General features: G+C 34.2%; 1 protein-coding gene and 1 pseudogene across 6 annotated transcripts in view; both read right to left on the bottom strand.

Moving 5' to 3' along the window:
* Positions 1 to 20,802, bottom strand: part of GRIA4 (glutamate ionotropic receptor AMPA type subunit 4) — a 382,353-nt gene that overhangs the window by 267,342 nt on the left and 94,209 nt on the right.
* On the bottom strand, positions 15,898 to 20,658 carry LOC129048754 (60 kDa heat shock protein, mitochondrial-like; annotated as a pseudogene).

Raw genomic sequence — 20,802 nt, 5'->3', positions numbered from 1 at the left:
AAAAATTGTATTTATCAACCTAGAAGAGAAAAATCTATGACACATTACTAGTGTTTAGGCTCAAAGCTTAAATTTTTAAAAAAAATTTATAAATTTAAGGGCTATAAGTACAATTTGGTTGCATGGATATATTGCAGAGTGGTGGTCTTGGCTTTTAGTGTATTTGTCACTCAAATAACGTACACTGCATTTATTAAGTAATTTCTTATCACCATCCCCTACTGCCCCCCAACCCTTTCAAATCACCAGTGTCTATCATTTCATGCTGTATGTCCATGTATACACACTATTTAGCTCCCACTTATAAGTGAGAGCATGTAATATTTGACTTTCTGTTTTTGAGTTGTTTCAGTTCAGATAATGGTCTCCAGTTCCATCCATATTGCTGTGAAAGATGTGATTTCATTGATTTCATTCTTTATCATGACTGAATAGTATTCCATTGTGTGTGTGTGTGTGTGTGTGTGTGTGTATATATATATGTGTGTATATAATGGTGTGTGTGTATCTATCTATCTATATATATATATATCACATTTTATTTATCTAATTGTCCTTTTATGGACACTTAGGTTATTGATTCTGTCCCTATATTTGCCATGGTAAATATCACTGCAATAAACGTAATAGTGCATATCATTTATATAATGATATAAAAAAGACACCTGCACTCGTATATTTATTGGGTAAATATCCAGTAGTGGGATTGCTAGATTGAATGGTAGTTCTGGTTTTAGTTCTTTGGGAATCTCCATACTGTTCTCTATAGACGTTGTATGAATTTACATTCCCATCAACACTGTATGAGCATTCCCTTTTCTCTGCATCCTTCCCAACATCTGTTATTTTCTGACTTATTAATAGTAGTCATTTTGACTGGTGTCAGACGATATTTCACTGCAACTTTAATTTGCGTTTCTGTAATAATTTGTGATGTTGAGCATTTTTTCATGTTTGTTGGCTATTTGTATGTCTTCTTTTGAAAAATGTCCATTGTTTGTTTTGTTGTTGGTGATGCTGCAGTGAGTTCATTATAAATTCAGAGGTCAACTTTTATTGAGCCTTAGGACCAAACTGAATCAATTACTTCCCTTGGTATCTTGTTCTCATCACTTTCTACTTACTGTTCATAGTTACACATGCACACAAATTTGATATATTAGAAAGTTGAAGCAAGCAATGATTAGTTCTCTTTCCAGTGAATGGTCTAGATCAAGGATGACGAGGAAGCTGGGGTTAAGACTAATTTGTGCCAAAATTAAGGGAAATAAATTAGTAGGGAAGTAAGAATCCTATATCCTGTTTTTCTCATAGTCTGAATATTGTCCTTCCTAGAATTTAGACATCCTAACTCTCAAATTTGTCCTTTCCAACATTATCTCATTGACTTACCATAAATGCTGACCAATCATTATTTTACATCAGATATGCTGATGTCTTTTATTTTGGGAAAAAAAACATAAAATTTATGTTTTTATTTTAAAAGTGTAATGACCTAATTCAGTAAGTTGGTATTTAAAGATATTGGTTCAAAAGACAGTTCAAGGCACCTAAATGCTCCATCTCTGGACCATTTTAAATAAAATAATGTTTTAAATAATTTAAAGACCCCATTACACTCAGCTACATTTAAAAATTGCATAATTTGATTAAATTGACATTTAAATGTCAAGTACTTTTCCAGCATTTCCTTTCTCATGATTGCTCACTGCTGAGATGTTTGTATGTAATTAGGAGGGTTTTTTCCCCTTTTCCTTTTTAGTCAGTGGTCTACTTCTTCAACCTTACGCATTGGCAGGTCCCAAGGTCCAGTTGTGTTCTTCCTGGAATTAATTGTGGGGTCACTAAAACTGATTTTCAATATCACTAAAAGTTCAAATATTTAGTTAAGTAAAAATCATTTAAAAGAAAAAATATTCACTTAAGTCGACTTACAGAAGTCACAAATTTTTAGTATGCGATTATTAGTTTGGCAATAATATTATTTCATTGTAAAAATGCCTAGACTATGTAAATTTGGTGGAAGAGATTAAATCTTAAATATCTAAATTTTTACTTATTTTATGTATGTAATACAATGGACATGGAGTATATTTACATCTTAATAAAATACATGTACCATTATACGTATATATATGTATAACAAAACTAAGATATAATTGCAGAAAAGCACATTAAATTTTACCATTTTAACCTTAGAAAGTAGAGAAGGTATTAAAGAAATAATAGTATCCATAAAGTTATGATGAGATAGGAACTTTCGCTCACTATTGATAGAAACATGAATTGGTACAACCTTTAAGGAACAAATTTATGACTACCTATGTGGAGTCCTAAATTGTATATCAGGTAACTTCTGGTAAATGATCCTAAAAGACTAGTACAGATGCTTCTCTACTTACAATTGGGTTATGTCTCCACAAACCCATTATAAGTAGAACACATCGTAAGTTGAAAATGCACTTACTACTCCAATTACCCCATAGTAAGGTTGAAAAATGGTAAGTTGTACCACTGTAAGTCCAGATGCTCCTCAACTTACAATGAGCCTACATCACAGTAAGCTCATCATAATTCACAAACATCATAAGTTGAAAATGAACTTAATACCCTGATAAACCCATCATAAAGTGGAAGAATGGTTAAGTCCAACCACAAAAAGTCGGGGACTGTCTGTATACAAAAATATTCTTACCTCAATGATATAGCAGTAGAGGGAAATTAGCACCATCTGATTTTTAACTATGGAAAGGTTTCACAATTTCATAGTTACATATAAAACATGATTTCAAATTAGGAAAGAGAACAGAGAACATGTTTTAAGATATCAAGAATAGCTATTTCTGAGAGACAAGTATACATATGATTTATATATATTCTTTTATAATGTCCAGCTTGTGTCAGATTTACTGCAATTGACATTTACTACCATTATAGTCAAGAAAAAATTAAGCCTTATTGTGAGTGCAGGAAAATAATGCCTGGTTTTTCCACAAAAAGCAAACAGTCTTTGGGCTAAGACCAATCGCTGTCCAGTCACAGGCCATGGAAGCTCCTCATGCCCAATATTGATGACTGGGAGGATGAGGTTTACCCTGTTGTGGGAATAGCTGAGGGAAGAATGTTCCACGCAGAAGGGAGATAATATAAAGGTCAAGATTAATAATTGCACGAGTAATTTGTGTAATTGCTTGTTTAATTAAGTTTTTCTGTTCTGTTTGGTTGCAAACCCTGCTAGGGCAGGATCTTTGGCAGGAATCTCTCTTTGGCATTTGTACAGTGCTTTGCACTATTAATATATGTAAAATCAATGAAACAAATCCAATTATAGAATATCCCTTAGTATGTTTGTTTGAGTCCAGGCTCAGAGATCATTTTTGTAAACAACAAAACATATTCCTGAATGTTATGGTAATAACTAAAATTAAACTGTAAGAATCCTTGAATCTCGTTATTTCCCCAGCCAGTCTGTGAGAATGGAGGAGACAGGTGAAAGGGAAATGAAAATTCAAGCAGAGGAGAACAGGAAGGGGAGGGGCATTCTTGGGTCTTAAGTGCTACTCAGAAATAAACTTAAGCCAATAACAGAAAAACTGAAATACTATCCCTCTTCAAAATCTTTCCACCTCCTTAGTGATCTGTTCCCAAAATAGTTATTTTTGCAATGAATCTCTCAAGATTCTTTAATTAGCAAAAGAGATTGCGTAGATATTAAAAACCCCAAAACATAGGGCCCAAATCATGGTGTGACCAGCTAGATGAAAAATAGGGAGCAAGCCACAATATAGGAACAAGGCTCTGATCCCAGGAAGAAGGACCCAAAACCACTTAACACTGTCCATGAGAATATATTCATCAAGTTAGGCAGCCCCATTCCCATTTGACTTCTGGGAACCAACAGCCTTTCTATTAAAACATTAGATAAAGCCTGGGGGCTATGGGACATTGAATAGCTTAAATAAAATAATCTCAAAATATTAATTATTCCTGCTATACCTAGGCGGACTGGGGGACAGTATTCCAAATGAGCAGCCAATTGGTCTGCAGCCTGAATCTGTAATGCTGCACAATCCTGTAGTTTCTCTGTGATATGACAGGTTGGAGATTTATCTACTCAACCCATTTGCACACTCCTTAGAAAGTGGATGGCCATTTGACAATGAAGGAAGCAAGACGTGTATTAGTGCATTAATTTGTAACATAAACGTCTAAGGGATCAAGCAAATAAAGTGAGTGAGTGAAGCAATTTGACTGTAAAGTCAAGGACTAGCCCACTTCTTACACTGGTTGGTCCTTAATGGCATCATAAATTGTGCTTTTTAGCTATGGACATATTTTGTTGATACGTTCTTCATTTCTACCAAGAAATATACCTTTTCACATCTTTTGAGAAACTGATCATTTCATAGGCCACATATTTTCTTTTCTCGGGTTGGATAGAATCACAGATACAAGAAAGATTTCCATTTTGTTTTAAGTCTCCTTGTATACATAAAACCACAATTCAGCAATGATGAAGGGTGGCACAGCTCCTGGCAGGCTGCAAACTGCTTGGCTGTCTGAGGCTGTTTGCTGCTGCTCTGCCAGTGATTGCTATGTAGACATGTGGGCCCAGCAATGTTGCATCTTACATGTTCTGGGAAAAGCCAGAAAAAAACATGAAATTTTATGAGGAAATTCACAATTTTAAAATGTTAGCTTCTAATTTTTAAGAAAGTACTTTTGGCTAAAAAAAAATACTGGTTTATAGGTCAAAGTTGGTATATTGACACATTTTTGCCCCTTGAATGCAGACAAGCAGAAGAGGTACTTTTCACAGATGGCAAGTGAATACATTTTGCAATACATTAAAAATTAAAATACAGTAATTAGTACTACTGCTGAGGGATCTTATGATGAAATAGGCTGAGTGAAAGACCAATTGGCAGGATATTTTACAGTAATGTGAGCAAATGTGATCTGTAAGAGTGTTAGTTGCTGTGAAAAATACAGTATAGAACAGGAAACTCACCACATTTGTAATTTCAGTCGCCATTTTTGGGAAAAATTTTCATGCCAACTCAGGCTTTTTTTTTTTTTTTTTTTTTTTTTTTTTTTTTTCCCAATCAATGACTTTCCCTATACAGCCTGAAAGCATCTGAGTCACTGGTAAAGAAAAAGCTGACCTCCACCTTTATGGTATGTACTTAGGTCCCTTTACTCAGGGACTTCACGGAGAAAAGCCCCATGAGTCATGAGGGCTTCTTCATTAGTTTTCAGAATAAACTGAGCATACATGTTTATTTAAAAACTAAGCTCTGCCTTGAGTGACTGTAATGTCCTGCTGCCTGCTGTGTCATATCCTGGACTACATAAGCTCAGCCGCTGCTCTAAGTGGCTCTTAATTATACACGCATTTTGTCAGCTCACATTTCTCCAATGACCTGTTTCTAATATTCACAAAATTTAAAGCAGACATATGCACAAAGAAAGATTACTAATTTGATGAGAGGAATGTCCACCAATGATCAGGAATCTTAATCTCCCAAAACATAGCCAGCCGCTCGTGAGACAACTTTATGTTTACCTAATCGCTCCGATAGTTCCTAATGCCAATCACAATTCTGTCCAGCAAACACAATGAGTGATTGGGAAAATGGGGAACCTTTTCAGTTATCCCTGCCTTTAGAGTGAAAAATAGAACTCTTTGTAGCACTTACCCAACTCTCAATTTAAAAATTGAGTGCTAAGATCAGGTACGAATGCCTGAAGAAGCTCAGATTGTCCATTCTAGAAATCAATACCGTATAGTTAAATTGTCAGCAGTCACCTTCCTTTTAAATTAAAAAAAAAAAAGAGATCAGCTTTTTAAGAATAACTGCTTCGTGTTAATGCCTCAGATCTGGGGCTCCACGGCATACCTCTGATATAAGCTCGTTCATGCCTGACTCCCTACCTTGTGTCCCCTGGCTTGTTCAAACTCCTGAGTAAGCAGCTGATTGGAATTGACAAGAATTCTGCTCAAGGAGCTTCAGCAAGCACAAATCTTTTCCATTTCAATACTCTGGTAGCTCAAAGGAATGAGCTGCCAAGGGAGCAGTGGAATGGAAAATCATGCGTGCATTCCCTCTCCTTCCGTGAGTACCCACATTAACAGTAAACTTTGGCCTTCAAGTAGCTCCTTTTAGGAGGTGTTCCTTATCTAGGTCGAGACACCACCATTACCACCATGAACCCAATGCATGTGTTAGGTAATTATTCCACCTACAGTGGACTGAAATTAGTTTCCTCGTTCTTTTCTATTTGTAGTATCATGAGATAGCAATCGTTTTCTGTTGTAATTTATGTGGGTTTTAAGGTCTTTGAATGATTCTCCACCTCCCTCAAATATCCATCCATTTATTCATCCAGTGAATCAAATTTGTTGACATTTGCTTTACGTAAAGTATCACAAGAGCTGAGGTGGGAGAGAGATTGTGCTTATGGTACGATATTATTGGTACTGTTGTCTGGAGCCTCACTCTCCACTACAGGCATCAGTCATCTGTGAATTATACCAAGGATCTAAACATGCCCCCGTAAAATAATTACACTAATGAAAGCTTGGAAGAGCTTAACTGGCTGATCCTCAGTCAGTGCTACACATGTAGTCTATACACTTGTGTGACCACACCTAATTCTATACATTGGCTTCACAGGGTGTTCTAGCCTTAAATGTTTTAAGACTCAGTGTTTACTTTTTCCATATACTGGGCATATGTTTGAGGTGAGCCATAGTAAATAATTTTGGTTTTAATTTTAGAGCACAGTTAACCAACCAACGATCCATTTCTTTTTTCAAGAGAACAAAGCCTGTACTTAAAAATCTTCGTTTAACCCTATGTTATATCTTTTCTTTGTTGTAAGTCTTTGCAAGACAACTTGAAAGTTGGGAAAATTTATTAGCATTGGAATTTGTACTTCTCTCCCCTGGAATGACTATTCCTCCCTTCCAAGAAAAAAAAAAAAAACAAATTTGTAAGACTGTCTTTTTAGAAATTCAGAAACATATCATTGGATTAATTAAAGAGTCTCACTGAGACAGAATCTTGCTTTTGGAAAGATAGTGAGATTTAGCTTTATTTCTTGTTCTCTAAGGACTTATAATTAAGAGTTCACTAAGAAAATAACTGCTAGAGTTGCTCAGGTAGGAGCAGAATTCCCATTAAGATTTTTTTCTTTATACCCTTTTAGGGCAAATATGGTATATTTATAGTCACAGAGAAAAATTAGCTGGTATGGAGCTTGCCATGCTCTGAAATGGAAGAGTGAATTTTAAGAGGTGGTTTATGAGACTGGACATGCTTGGATTGGCATTTCAGGAATTCTTAGCTCCAGTCCTCCTTTTCTAGTGACTCATTCTATGGAGATAAAGATAATGTTAACCTCATTTTCAAAATAAGGGGAAAATATTCACTTGTTTGGGATATTCTGCAGATTAATGAATAAATTATCACGGAGGACTTTGCTAAGATAAACCTCCATGTAACACTGAATAATAAGGATTGCAGAGAGTAAGAAAAGGCAAAGACTCAGTTTCTCCTTTTTTCTTTTTGTGTGGATTAGAGCAACTGCCTATCAAGTTGTAAAATGTGAGAACAATTTGCTCTTCTAAAAGTAAGGCATCAAGGTAATTTAAATTATAATATAGTATCTTCTCTAGTTAAAGATTACGGTCCATCTGAGAGTGAATTTTTTGATCATTCCCCACTTTTACATATGTTTGCCCCATGCTACATACAGATGTTTCTGCTGAGTTATGAAACTTCATAATAGGATGTGTCTAGAGAAAACGGTTAAATTGATGTTAAATGCAAACTATTCTTCTCTAGGGAATTATATTGCTTACACTGATATGTTGCTAATGATATATAGAGTTTTCTGTACAATGATGATGTGTAGCTTAGGATTCTCTGCAAAACTGTCCACCAATTGCTTTCTAACCAGAGTCATCAGAAATAGGACAGCACACTGTGTTACAACATAGATAATTTAGGTTTTCAGTGATTGTGATACATTTTAATTTAGGAAACTAAATTTTCCATTCCATTTTAACCACTGTATTATCATTTAAAATTGTTAAAATTAAGGAAATGGAGAATCCAGTTATAAATAAAACAAACTGAAAGTAATTTGAATTATATACATTATCAAATAAACTAGAAGTAAGTATATTACTTTACTATGTAAATTGGAGCTGTTATATTTCTTTCTTCTGTGTTATTGCAAAATTTACATTTAATAGTAGCTAAAATGTGTTCCACAAGATATAATGGTTTCTTGTCTATCTGGGATCCTTCAATTGATTCCAAAACCTCTGTATGTGTTTATAGATAAGTTCTTGCATATGTGAAAAAAGGGATGGTTGCAGTGGATAAGAAACTTACAGGGAAATTACAGTCATGTCTAATATAAAATTATGCTTTTTACTATGCCAAGACTAATTGCATTTTAGTTTGTTATTTTTAATGTTTGTAACAGAGCCCTGTATGTCTACTTTCCTCTTCTTCCTGGGCCTCACTTGCAATTAGTTGCAGCTGAGTGATTAAGTCTTTCTCGTTGGGCATTGAGTAGAAATAACGTGGGCCATTTTCAGGCCTGACACATTTCACCTGCGGTGTGTACTTTGTACTTGTTTTCCTGTTAGCTGAAGGCAGATGACATGGATGCTTTAAAGGATGGTAACACCACAAGATGAAGGGACCCTGGGTCCCTTAAGACAAAGTGGAGAGAAACCCCAACCCCATTGAATTGAAAACCCACTGTAGAGTTATGACTTCTCCTTTAATGATCCGTAATTCTTTGGGTCATTTTGTTACTGCAGCTTAGCCTATTCTAACTAGTACAGAATTACATTCTTTAAAATCCTTTTTGCCTGTCTAATACACAAATATATTCTATTATCTAAGAACTGGCTCAAATTTGGTATTTTCTGTAGCCTTTATTAATCTTTTGTATTGATATTAATGACCTCTTCCTGGTCTGACTTCTTGTGCTAATCATTTGACTATTAATGAGAGAGCAACATCTATCTGTAGGTTTCTTGGTCATCAAAACAAAAAGGGAAACATAGACAGTTACATAATTTTATTTTCAGTGGGGATTAAACATAACAGGTCCTGGTTGGAGGTTAAAGATATATCTCTAGTACTAAATTCTAAACGATGTTTCAAACAAAAGACTTAACATAGGGAAGGTAGTCATATAACAGAAAATGTCCTCAACAACATGCCTTCAGCAAGTGTAATGAAAAGACGTAATAGTATGGTTACAGAATCTTTTGATTATGACCATTGTCATGATTGGCAACTCCTCAGAATGCTAAGGTAACATGTAGCAAATAAGTAATTGCTGTTTATTGACTACACTGATTTACACTGATTTGAAAGTCCACCTTTAGAAATTCTCCATAAGATATAATAGCTGTTTTTTCCAGAGTTTTAAAATGATGATTTTGTTGCAATCAATTGTGATTGTTATTGCCATCAAGTCTGGCCTTGACAGTAGATTCATAGTTATTGGTTGAAGGTGAAGCTATTACACTGGAGACCGGAAAAGCCGATGGTTTGACTGTCATCCTTTTGTGGACATTAGTGAACCTAACCTAGACCCTTTACTAATCGAAGTCTCTCAAAGACACCTGCAGAAACAGCCAGAACACACACACACACGAGCACACACACACACACTCTTCTGGGTCTGTCCCAACTGAAGGCCTAAAACGGCTAAAGATCAAATAATTATTCTGTTCAGTATAATTAATTTACATTTCTAAAACAGATGTTATCATCATAATTTAATAAATATCTTTATTGGCCTGTCTCGTTTCAGCAATATAGGGTCTTGGTGAATCTGAATAATATAATTATTTGAAAATACATCTCCTAAGATGATTTTACTAGAAATGAATCCATTCCATTTTGTAAGATAATTGATGTTTTATAATAAAGTATACTCAAGTCTTAAGTATGCTAATATTTAGGCAACAAGATCAGCTGTTTATTGAGGTCACAGCCACTTTCAGACAGAATGGATATATCATTTTATGATGGAGACTTATTCACTTATTTATTGTGGGGAAGCATTCAACCAAATTATCTCAAAGTGGTATCAGATTGTTAAAATATTAAGGAATTTAAAACAGTGTGATTTGATGATGCATATTCTCTAGCAGAATTTTTTCACATAAAAATTGCACTAGTAACTTTGAGTTTCAATTATATCTATTGATTTTTTTTGTTTTTCAAAATTTAAAATATTTCCGGTTAATTTTTATAATATTTTGGTTTAAAAATTACTAAACAGTCTTGAGATCATCAAGTTTTGAGAAGCAAAACCATTAATTTTATATCTCAAAGCAGTCTCTAAATAATATTTCCATAAATATAAATGTGGATGTTGAGGCATAAATCCCACAATTCTCACCTACAAGCCACCAATATATTTTGTAAAACCTAAATCCTGTAGATCCTGCCTCAAAGCCTCTCTAAGTTTAGTAGTTTCTAGATTATTGTGGTAACAAACAAAATTAGCTGAGCACAGCTGTATTCACTGAAGAGCGGCTGAAGGTCTACAGTCTGCCAGCACACACAGAAGTGTTTCCTTGCAGCTGTACCCACTACTGGTCCTCTGGGTCTGTTGTTAATTATTTTTGAATTGTCCTTTTGTTACTTCAATGGCCTCAAGCTACTTTAATATTTCCATTCTGGACCTATTTGTGCATCTTTAAAATATTCGTGCTGTTAATTAGCATATATTAATTAATAATTTCTGAACTATGTTCCTAAGTAATTTAACAACAATCCCAAATTAAAAACCTTCTTGTACAAGGTAGAAAAGCTTGTAGTTGAAAATTGATTGAAAGCTTTTATCCCCACAAATCACACAGGAAAGGGCAAAAACTTTCAGGTAAAATTGGAATGTAGAATGCATGATAGTGTTTCTCTAAATTAAGCATTGTTTTATCTGTAAAAGCATTAAAGAAAAATCTGGAAAAGATCCCATAATTCCATCATTTTAACAAGTAATTTCATTTTATAAATTTCCTTTGAGTATGTGTCCACATGTGCAGAAATAAATGTATTCAGAATTTCAGATTTATTTATTTATTTATTTTTTGAGATGGAGTCCAATCTGTCTTCCTGGCTGGAGTGCAGTGGTGCGAACACAGCTCACTGCAGCCTCCACCTCCCAGGTTCAAGTGATTCTCCTGCCTCAGCCGCCTACGTAGCTGGGATTAAAAGCAGGCACCACGACGCCCAGCTAATTTTTGTATTTTTAGTAGAGACAGGGTTTCGCCCTGTTGGCTAGGCTGGTGTTGAACTCTTGACCTCAAGTGATCTACCTGCCTCAGCCTCTCAAAGTGCTGGGATTACAGGAGTGATTCACTGTGCCTGGCCTGTATTCAGAATTATTATTTTTTATATTACACTGCGATATCAACCTACCATGACTTAATAGAAGAGTTTTGTTTAGAGTTCTAAAGATAAATGCAGATTTTTATATCTCCATTATGATATTCAATATCTCATCATATATTAAAAGCATTGGGTAATATGCAGCCTTTGTACAAGACATTTAAATTAAATATGTGGTTTCCCTTTATTAAATCCTTTTTGCTGAGCTCTTTATATATTTTTTCTTTTTTTTCCACATCGTGGTCATACTTTTGAGCTTTCAGTAGTTATGAGGAATGGCCTAAGGCCAAATGTACTTTTAAATCTGGGCTGCAATGATTTCTTTATGGGCAATTTACTGAAAGCTTTCTCCATATTAAACAAAAACAAAAACAAAACCAAAACAAAACACCTATATGAAACGGATTCACTAAGCATGGTAAAAGGAACAAGGAAACATAATTTTAAAAATTATGCACAAAAAATAGGATAGGCTGAAATGCTGTAATAATCCTTTTGAAAAGTAAATTTGAATTTCCTTTGCAATTTTCATTTATTTGGGGAAACATTTTCATTATCTTATCCCTTTTCCATTTCCATGGTATTTTTCTCATTCTAAGTAAGATAAAAAATTAGTAAAGGACTGACAAAGCATGAATAAGAATATATATATAGATAGATAGATATATAGATCCTTTCACATTTCTTTAGTTTATCCTCACTATCTGACTAATATAACAACAGCTTTCTCTTTTTATACACAGAGACTTCGCTTTACACAGTTTCATTTAAACTAAGGACATCAGTTCTCTACCATGGAGAAAAATCCACCCTGTTTTCCAATGTCTTGCTACCAGACTTTGGCTATGAAAAAGCAAATGCCAAAATATGCATTCATTGGTTGAGGTTGGCCTTCTAGATAAATAACAGTGAGCTATACCTATTTACATATTTATTTATAATAACAATTTCATATATCTATATAATGATTAATAACCTTTAACATACACAAATACATAAATTTTAAACATACAAAATTAAAAATTTTTAAATTTAATCTTCTCAAAAACTCTTATCATAGAGAGAAAGAGAAAGCTATTTAGACATTTATTTCCTGCCAATTATTTTCAACAATATTTTACATTTAATTCTCACAAAATAAGTGTTGTGGTATTCACATTTCCAGAGGGTGAAAGAGGAATTGAGAGAGGTTTTTTTGTTTTGTTTTTTGTTTTTTTGATTTTTTTTGACATTTAAAGTCATCTTTTTTCTTTTATTATTATTATTATACTTTCAGTTTTAGGGTACATGTGGGGTACATGTGCACAATGTGCAGGTTTTAATAACTTGCCCAAAGTCATAATTTTGATAGATTCCTGAGCCAGAATGGAATTGAGCCTCAAGGCCTACTTGATTCCCAATATTAAGGACAGGTGCCACACTTTAAAAATGATGTAGCCACAACATTCCTTATAACGTCTTGGACATGGAACATGATTAATCAATGTTGATTTAACTGAAATAACTCCTCTCCCCTTTCCTATTTCACCATTCATGTAATTTCTTCATAATTTCACTCAAAGAGATAGTGTTCAATGTGAGAGTATTTGATTTTCAAAGATCAGTCGCTCTTGGGTTCATTTACAGGTTATTTCCCCAGTGAGAGTATACAGGTGGAATTCATATAAATCAAGTTCTATAATCAGAGCAAAAGTTTCAACAAACTCAAACACAGTGTGTTCTATCACATGAAGGAATAATTTTTTAAAAATATTTTTAAATGTTGTCTTTGGAACCCAACTAGGTTTGATCGAGATCAGGTGAATAATAATACATTATATTTCTTACCACATAGCTAAAACTTATTCACCTAATCTGTAAATTATTGTATACTTTTATGATAATTATGCTTGCTTTAGCAATGATTCACTACCTTGGTATTTACGATCTTCAAACGAATTAACTAATTAATTTTTCTTAATGGCTCCACCAAGAAAAAAATAATTCTGAGATTTTATTGCTAGGGCTTACCTTATTTAGTTTTTGTTTCCTAATAAAACAGTAGGAAACAAAAATGAAAATATAACCCATTCGTGTATTTAATATTTGCTAAATATCATCCATTCATTTTGTGAAAACACACATACTGGATACCATACTTGGTTTTGCAACGATTTCAGTTAATTTTCCATGAATTTTATGAGTCAAGTCTTTTACTCCATTTTACACTCTAGGGAAATGAGGCTTCAATAATTTGTGCCTATTGTTAGGGTTCACAGACCTGGTATTGGCTAAGTGGCAGCGCTGAAATTTGAACTCAGAACCAGCTTGTCCAAGGCCCATTCTCTTTCTCCAAATGTTTTGTATATAAACTAATATTGAATAAATCTATTAAACTTCAAACAGAAAATATCTAAATTTAAGCCTAACACTTCATATCTAAGATACTCATGTCTCTTTTTTTGACATTTATATATAAAATAAAGGAGAAAACTGGTGGCAATTCTATGTTTCAAACAGAATACTTGCTGTGGTGGTGGCTCAGGGGCCAGGGATTTTTCTGACAATATAATGTGAGAACAGAACTCGTTTTAAGGGTCTCTTCCATGACATACCTGAGGCCATTACTGCCTCCTACATATCACTAAGCTACAAAGAGATAGCCTATGAAGTAGGAAAAAGGTGTTTCTTTTTACTACAGAGACTAAACCAGAATGAACAGAACTTCTCACACCCTGACCCCAGGTCTCACGAGGACATGTATCGCAGCAAGGTAAGCTGGCCTACAAGTGTGAATTTCATCAAGGTAAAACTAGTTTCTCTGTGGATATAATTTGATTATCTGACCCTAATAATATAATAAGAAATAATAAACAAATAAAATAATAAAAGACTTCAGTAAGGGTATGCTACATGCTTGGGATGGCAGTACTGATGAATTGAGAATCTTAAATTAGTGGATAATTATCCCTAAAACTTTGTCTCCTCCAATTTATCCTGTCGTTAATACAAGGCAAGATCAGCCACTTGTACAGCAGCCCACAAATCTGGGTATCTTCCTTAAACCTCCTTCTACTCTCTTCAGAATCCATTGTTTCTCATCTCATATTGATCCTCAAATTCTGTTGATTCACAGTATTTCTTGTAATCTACGTACTGCCTCCACATCTTCCTGTCTTCACTATCAACATCTTAATGGAGGTGGTAGTATCAAACCTCCATCAATACCTATCCCTTTTTCTTCCCTCTCTTCCTGTCTGCCTCCCACCTCCTCCTCCTGGGTGTCTCATGTTTTTGCATGTGGCAGAAATACTGCAGAAGTGATGCTGTACCCTTCTCAGTGTGGAGGAACGTCATGCCTGTATGTCTTATTACTGGTGATGTTACCTTCAATTACTTGGTTAAGATGGTGTCCACCAGGTTTCTCCACTGTTAAGTTACTATTTTCCCCTTAATAATTAAAAGGCATTTTATGAAGAAATGCTTTGAGACTATACAAATTTATGTTTCTCATTATACATTCACCTATTAATTTTAGCATCCATTGATGATTCTTTCCTGCAGCAATTATGACTGTGATGTTTACCTAATGATGATTTTCTGTTTCCCTTCCATCCTTCTACATTATTTATTGGAAGTTTACTATATGGAAAAGCTGGAGCTTCTCCTCCACCTATTTATTTATTCACTTATTTACTTATATCAATTTGGGCTCATAGGCATTGATTTTTATTTTATGGTAATAACACATTATGACCACTATTTAATTTTTTTACTCACGGTGTCCCAGAGCTACTCATTTGTAGCTCCTGAATCCTTTCCATATGCTTTTCTCAATCATTTCATAAGCATTTCCTTATTTTCTGACACCACAAGATTGTCCTTTATCATCTTATATTTTCCCTGCCTCAGATATAATCAGCCATTTTACTAAGAAGCCCTGGCTCTTTTAATTGGAGAATGGATGCCAAGTGTGTTCATCATTACTGGAATGTTCTTGGAATATCCACATTATGTGTAGATACTTACACACACATCTACACATCTACATTTACTTCATTTACTACATTTACTTCAACATCTAAAATTCCATCTCTATATTAAATATTAATATTAAGTCTATATTAAATATCTATATTAAAAACTATGAACTCATACTTATTCTTATTTCAACCCAACACAAGAGTGCTTATTCTAGCCTTTCCTCTTTTTTTTATTTGCAACTTCTCTTTCCAACAGTAGGAAACCTGGTCCTTATAATCCATAATATTTTTTACTTATTTGCTCAATGTTGGTATACATATAGTTACAGAATTGCTAACCAATACACTTAGACAAAATTATTAACTAGTGTACCATATCTGGGTGTGGTAACCAATCAAAATATTAAATAATATTTTCCCAAATTACCTAAGTTCTTTTCTTCTCTAATAACATACGAACCTAACTGTATTACAAATAAACAACATAACCATGGAGTTATTTGTAATATAGTTAGGTTCATATGTTATTATTTGTTTTTCATTTTAGCTTCTCTCTACATTCTGGTTGGTTGTATTTGTTTTTATGGAGGAAATGTTATAAAGGGCAGTGTATTACAGAAAAGTATACTGAAAGAAGTATTCTTTTCACATTCTTTCATTTCCATTCCCAGCCACCCTATGTTGATAACAAATCTCATTTGTTTCTGGTATTTGTTTTGAAGAGATGAGTGGATGAATGTATACTTTCTCATTCCCCCTTTATTACATGAACGACAGCACACTATTGATACTCCTTTAAAATTTTTTCTAAAATGCAAAAATGTCTTTTTGTCCAAAAGTACAAAATAAGTTATCTGGATGATGATGGCATCAAATCATTATTATATTATCCACTGAAACTAGTAACTGACGGTTACAGTGATTTTCTTAAACATCAGCCAGCCATTTCTTCAATCATTTTCTTCAATGACTTCTCTGAAGCTATTCGTGACAGACACTTTCCTGAGCTTCTCATCAGTTAATTAATAATGGCAAACCAACAGTCTAAGGGTTAGAACATGCTAATTCTCATATGTCCTCCCACTCCACCCATTCCTCCCATTCCAGGGTCCATCCATTAGGAATTTCCATGACTACAACTTCTGCTATAGTTAGCTGGTAGCCCACCCCAGCAGCACATGATAAAGCAGTCTTACAACTTTAGTTGGATCAATAATTTTTTTTTCTACCACATTCGGAGAATCTCCAAACATAGCCTCATAATCAACTTCTGAGGAATTCTGCATTTTTAAACTATTAATGATCTTTCAACACCTGCATTCTTAAAATTTATCATTGCAAGAATTCAGAGTGTTCTTTTAATAATGTCTATATCAACTTACCGATCTTCATTAGCTGAAGCTAGTGAGTCTAAGGATGGGACACACTGAAGTTGAGCACAACTCTCTCTTAGAACAATGCCTTCTTCAGCAGCAGCTCATTTGGCATTGAAGGTACCTGTAACTCTTCTTTTCATTCATTTTAACATTACTTGTCCCATGAACCTTCAGTACAGGTATTCCATCTAAAAATTTCCCCAGATGCTCATTTTGGCTTTCCTTTTTATCAGTTGTGGTATTTAACTGTTCAATTACTTCCTGGATATATTTTTCAATTTAAGACTTGTTGCCTTTTCCTTTGAAGAGTGTGGCATCATCTTTAGTCAGAATGACCTCTCCAACTTTTTCTAAGTCATGAGGATGAACATCCTGAAGATTTATTGTTAGCCTGTTTCATATATTTAACCACCAGTAGCAATAGCTATATCATTAAGCTGGTTCTTTCTATTGTCATCAAAGCCAGGGGTTCTGACTGCTATAATCTGAAGACAAACTTTCACCCTACTCAAAATGAATGTACTTAGAGCTTCTCCATAATCATCTTCAGTAATTATTACCAAGGGCTTACTGTGAGCATCAGCAATTGCAAGGGCAAGTACAATGAACTGGATGCTACAAATTTTCTTTTTGTTAAATAGAATATAGGTATCCTGGAATTCACATATCTAACCTTTTGATGTATATAAAGCATGGGAAAATAGAACCTTGATCAAACTTAAGGCTTTCAATAATTTCCAATTCATCTTTCAGTGTTTTTCCATCCTTTTATGTGATGACGCTCTTACTTCCAAACTTTTTTATTGCATCAGAAATGATGTTGCCAATATCCTTGTCTCAATTTGCAGAAATCATAGAAACCTGAGAATTGTCTTTCAGAGGATGTTACAGGTTCAGACTGCTTCTTAAGTTGAACAATTACAGCATCTCAGGCTAACATCACACCTCTCTTGATTTCCCCTGGATTAGCAACAGTACAGTGGCAGTGATGGTGCATCCTTGGCCTCTTCCTTTATATTATTGGCAACATCTTGAACAACTTTAGCCTCAATATTTTTATATTTATCCTTTAAGTCAATTGACTTTCCAATGATCACACCATCTTCTATTACTTTGGAACTTCTTCAACTCTATTCAGTAATCACTCTGCTCCTTTCATCCCTTAGTAACAGCTACAAAATCTACACTTGAAGCATTAAGGCTCAGGGAACTGCACCAAATTTTATATCATTGGCATAAGCCCAGTTGAGATGAGGAACCAGGGCACTGGACACCTGCCTTATCTGGCAAAGGACTGCAAGTAATTGAAGCATTTCTGCAAAGCAGCAGCAAGACATGCACAGGCTGCACACAGAAAGAAGCCTCACATCCCATCCCCCTCCACCACTCCTCCAGCCCCTCAGCACAGCATTGCCTTGAGGGCAGTTTCCATCCCCTTCATGTTGGCAAGGCCCCACAATTGACAGGCATTACACTTGGCTTTTTTTTCCTGAAGTTAAATATCTTGGATATTATCCTGCATTAGTTTATAGAGGTTTTCCTCATTCTGTTGTACAGTTTCTTAGTACTGCACTGTGTGGATGTACAAAATTCTGTTCAATCATTCTCCTATGTATGAGCATTTACTTCATTTCCAATATTTTGCAATTACAAACAATGCTGCAATGAATAACCTCATGCATGTGTATTAGCAATGTATATTCAGGGTAAATTCCTAAAAGTGTCATTGCTAGATAGGAAGGTAAATGTACATGCAGTTTTATTAAACATTGTTAAATCCCTCTCCAAAAAGATGTGCAAATTGGCATTGCCACTAACAATGTGTGACAGTCCCTGTTTCCCCGTAGTCCCACCAAAAGGGTGTGTTGTCATACTTTTTGATGTTTGCCTATGTAATAGGTGGGAACCGCCTTTGTTTTAATTTGTACTATTTTTCTAATTGTGTTTGTATTTGAACTTTTTGGGGGACCGGATGTATTCGAGTAAGCTCTCTCTCTCTCTCGTCAGTTCAGGTCTTTCTCTTGTTTTTCCATTGGGGTATTGATCCTTTTTCCTTCAGTTTTATGTGTTCTTTATGTACTAGGGAGATTAGTCCTTTGTGTTACACATTGCAAACATTTTCTCCCAGTTTATCAATTGTCTGTGATTTTATTTATGGTGTTGTTTTAGTTTTTTGTTTTTAAATTTGTAGTTGGTTTATTCTTGTTTTATCTCCTCTGGAGTTTGAGAAATACAAAATATTTCACTACTGTATAATGAAATTAAAGAGGAATTCACCTCTGTTTTCTTCAGTTTCTTATTTGTTTGAATTTTCTTTTTTACATTTAGAATCCTGGTCTATTTAGAATTTATTCTGGTGTATAGTATGAGGTATGCAACTGATTTTATTTTTTTTCCAAATGGCAAACCAGTTGTCCCACAAACATTAATTAAAAAGTCTCTCTTTGCCCAGTGATGCCCCAAATATGTTACCTATATCATATAATAAATTTATATGTGTATTTGAGTCTATATCTGAGCTTTCTATTCTATTCCACTGACTTTGTTGTCTATTAATGTGCCATTACCACATTATTTTAATTATAGAAACTTTGAAGTGCACTTTTATATCTGGTAGAAGCAGTGTTCTCTTATGGGTTTTCTTCTCCAGTGTTTTACTACCTCTTCTTGCATGTTTGTTTTTCCATATGAACTTTTATTATCAACTTGTCTTACTACATAAAAAGTCTGATGATGTTTTTATAAGGATTGAGTTAAATTCATAAACTAACATGGGAGAAACATTGCTATAATGTTGAATAATGTAATACAAGAATGGGGATGTCTTCTCACTTATTCGAGTCTACTTTTGAATCTTTTGGGGATGTTTTAAAATTTTTCTTATAGAAATCTTACACATTTCTTTTTAAGTTTATTCTAGAATGTTTAATTTTTGTGTTTTAATTGTAAAAGGTATTTTCACATCTTTCTTCGGAGTTCTACTTAAGAAATTCCTGACACCCACTCATGTCTTTCTTTTAAAAATGCAAATTTGTCCATTTTTTGCAACCTTTCAAAAGCCTCTATTTTTATTAAGATGAAGAATGGGCTCCTTAGCTAGGTCCACCAAGAGCTTAGTCTTCTGGTCCAGATGTCTACTTCTCTGACCATTCTCTTTTCTCTGTGGACTCTAACCACACTGGCCAGTTTTCTTTCTATAGGGCCTTTGCATATCTAACTCCCTCCGTTTGTAATGCTCTCATGTACTTAACCACTACCTCCTTATCTAGTCAATTCTTAGCCATCTTTCAGGACTCAGATCAAAGTCACTATCTCTTGAATGCCTTTCTTGATTCCTAAATTGGACACCCTTTTAAAAAGTACTCATAAAACCTGTACTTCTTCTTAGCACTTCCCACAACTTAAATTAAATAATAATGATGTTTTAAGTTGACTAATACAAGCACCATGGGAGAATGGGCCATTTCTTTAGTGGCTGCTACAGAACTTTGTACCTTGTAGGCCCTCACTGAATGAAGAAAGAAAGCCTATACATGTTAATTTGTATTGAATAAGCATTCAATATATTTATAGACATAGAGGAATAATGAATTATAGATATAAGATATTTGTATAATGCTAGAATATCAATAGATTTTTAAGTCCTCCTATTTGCTTGTATGTACATTTTTGCAAAAGCAGTTAAAAACTAGTATTTCTTTTCAACAAAGAAAAGCATTTCCAGCACTTGAATGTACTGTGGCTAAAAGGTTAGATGACATAGGTTAAGTCTATAAAAATTTATAAGAACCTGCCTATTAATTATTTATCCCTTTAGGCTTTGGTGTCTAATGCAGAAAGGGTACAAGGTCATAGGTTTGAAAGTTTAGCAAATTAAAAATAAAATCATAGTCTTAACTCTTTTCCATGTATAAGTGTATCAAAAAGTCATTTTTTAAGAAAACTTAAAACATTAAAAAAGTAAACTTAAAAAAATCCATAATTTTACATCCATTGTGGAATAACTACTGTCTTCCTGTTTACTTCCAA

The sequence above is a fragment of the Pongo abelii genome, chromosome 9 (genome assembly GCF_028885655.2).
Source record: "Pongo abelii isolate AG06213 chromosome 9, NHGRI_mPonAbe1-v2.0_pri, whole genome shotgun sequence".
In the NCBI taxonomy this organism is placed as follows: Eukaryota; Metazoa; Chordata; class Mammalia; order Primates; family Hominidae; genus Pongo; species Pongo abelii.
Note: the sequence above shows the minus strand (reverse complement) of the source record. Positions and strands in the feature narration are given on the sequence as shown.